The 2,778-nt window shown below is 48.0% G+C and overlaps 1 long non-coding RNA gene across 1 annotated transcript; it reads right to left on the bottom strand.

Moving 5' to 3' along the window:
• Positions 1-1,463: 1,463 nt before the first annotated feature.
• LOC122466413 lies at positions 1,464-2,118 on the bottom strand. The gene is made up of 2 exons (XR_006291860.1): positions 2,035-2,118; positions 1,464-1,812 (listed from the first exon to the last, which is right to left on the bottom strand). It is a non-coding gene; the product is annotated as an uncharacterized LOC122466413 (long non-coding RNA).
• Between the last annotated feature and the right edge of the window lie 660 nt (positions 2,119-2,778).

Below are 2,778 nucleotides of genomic sequence, written 5' to 3'. Positions count from 1 at the left end.
TTGAGTTTCAAACAGATCTAGGGGAAGTGGGGAGAAGCCTGAACTCTCTCTCACCCTTTCAACTCAAATTTAAAACATCCCCCATTCTCTCAGCTACTGGAGTCCTCAAGTAGACAAGTGAATTTCTCTGGGAAACTACCAGGACTCTGTATTCTTATTGTGTGTGGTGAAAGTGCTAGCTTGACACCCTTCCCCCCAAGATGAAGGAAGAACAAGTATACAAGACAGCAACACCACAAACTTCCCTTTCCTGCTCCCCCACGCCCTGGCTTGTTCCTGAGCTGCAGGAACCTCCCGAAGGTGCAGTAGTTCACGTTGGATCCCTGGCCTCTGCTGAGATAGCTGAAGTGGGGGCCCGTTAGTGCAGTACAAGGATGATTGACCACTACTGCATGGAGATCTAAGGGGGAGACTTTCGTAAGAGCTCAGCCTCACTCCCCTGAGAATCTGGCCATAAATGCTGCATAGGGAGCTACTGGATGCTGAACACTTTGGAACAGTTGATTCTTATTTAGGGGCCTATGTGGGAGCCAAGCACTTCAAAAGTCGGCCTGCATGTCCCCAGTCAGCCAGGCTGCCTGTTTAATGCTGAATGAGGAAATAAAGTGGAACTCATAAGGTGCAGGGGTGAATGTTGAATTGCTTCAGCAGGTTTCAATGGACTCTGAGGCTGTTTCTATACTGGATTTCCCACACGTTACCCACCGTTTGCCTGCCTTGTGCTTCTGTACTGGTGGCAGCAATTGCGGGAGTGCTAATGTAGACAGGGCAGGTGTTTACTACTGTGTCTCCTGTCCCTACCCAGAGCTTGCTGCAGGGCAGCTGTCTTGGTAGGCAGTGACGAAGAGCTAGGCTTGTCTTACTACAGCTGTTCCCCACTGGGGAAGTGAAGAAAATGCTGTCCAGGGACATTTCAGAGGGTGTTAATGCCTCTTATGTTGGCAGGGGTGTGGAAGGGAGGCCCGGACACCTCTTCTGTGCTGAAGACAAGGGGGTATTTTACTAAGCAGGTCTTCTGCTACAGTGAACCAACCTTCATAGCAACTATACTGGTGTAGGACAGGAAACCACTCTTAGGAGATTCACTTAAAGATGAGATACAGCAGAAACTCATCGTTGGATTTGGAGTGAAACAAGCAGCATACCCAATTTTTTTGTGAGGTTGTACTTTCTTCTACATTTTATGTGTATTTATCATTGTTGCCCTATGCCTTCATGTTCTGATATAGGGCCAACTTGCTATGGAGTACACAGGGCCTTGCCTTTATTTGGATCAAACTTCCTGGTATTTGTTGAACAATGGCCCTTTCTCAGACCTGGGAATCTTAAAAATCCCTTAGACAGTTCCAATATCAGCAACTGGAATCCTCCTGAGTGAAGCTGTGTGAGCTTAATTCTTTCTTGCTCTACCCGCTTGCCCCTCTGATCCAGGGCTGTTTGTTGCAGATAGCAACTAGAAACACTTCCTTTTGCAGAAGCATGTGAGGCTAGGGTCATTACAGCACACTGCCCTTCGGAGGAACTGAAGGGATTAGGTAAGTAGATGGCTCATGTGTTTGGTAAGAAGAGGCTTTTCACCAGATTTCAGGCTGGCCTGGTTCAGTGGTGATGAAAAGCCATTGCTATGGGAAATTCCTCGTTCCAGTGCTAAGGGCAGGTTTCTGTCATCCCCGTTGGCATGTTGCTCTATCATCAGGCTTGCTGCTCTTCTTGGCAGGCCCTTTTTCCTGGCTGAGGCATGGACACAGAATCTCTCTCACTCCTAGGGCTGGTCCTTTCCAGTGTGGATTGAGACATCTAGATGTTCAGTTACTACAGAAATGAGCATGTTGTAAAACATTACTACAATGTGGCTGCACCAGTGAACTTGCTGTTTATGGATAAGGCTGCGTGTCTGTCACGGAAGTCACGGATTCCGTGACCACCTTGGCTTCTGCAAAGCCCCATAGCGAGCAGCAGCAACAATTTAGGGGTGTGGCACTGGAAGGGGGTTCGGGGCTGGGGCAGGGGTTTGGGGTGCAGGGCAGCACTTACTTTGGGGCAGGGGACTCCCTGGTTCCCACCAGCATGGCCCCTGCAGAAGGAAGGGTTTCCAGTTGCCATCTGCAACAAACAGCCCTGGATCAGAGGGGCAAGCTGGTAGAGCAAGAAAGAATTACGCTCACACAGCTTCACTCAGTCAGTTCCAATATCAGCAACTGGAATCCTCCTAAGGGATTTTTAAAGATTCCCAGTTCTGAGAAAGGGCCATTGTTCAACAAATACCAGGAAGTTTGATCCAAATAAAGGCAAGGCCCTGTGTACTCCACAGCAAGTTGGCCCTATATCAGAACATGAAGGCATAGGGCAACAATGATAAATAAAGCATGACTAAAACATAGCCTTATTTGTGGACAAATAGAACCTAAGAATGGTCTGACCCAGTACAGCCAGTGGTCCATCTAGACCAGTATCCTCGCTTCCAACAGTGGCCAGTGCCAGACGCTTCAAAGGGAATGACCAGGGTAATTTAGAGTGGTCCTTCTCCTGTTGTCCAGACCCAGCTTCTAGCACTTGGAGTTTAAGAGATACCAGGAGCTTTAGGTTGCATCCCTGACCATCTTGGCTAATAGGTCCATCAATGGCTATTCTATTTTAAACCCAGTTATGCTTTTGACTTTCACAGCATCCCTTGGCAACAAGTTCCACAGGTTGACTGTGTGCATGTGAAGAAGTACTTCCTTCTGTTTGTTTTAAACCTCCTGCCTGTTAATTTTGAGTGACCCCAGGTTCTTGTGT

This window comes from Chelonia mydas, chromosome 6, assembly GCF_015237465.2.
Source record: "Chelonia mydas isolate rCheMyd1 chromosome 6, rCheMyd1.pri.v2, whole genome shotgun sequence".
In the NCBI taxonomy this organism is placed as follows: Eukaryota; Metazoa; Chordata; order Testudines; family Cheloniidae; genus Chelonia; species Chelonia mydas.
The sequence above is the reverse complement of the archived record's forward strand: the minus strand, read 5'-3'. Positions and strand labels throughout refer to the sequence as shown.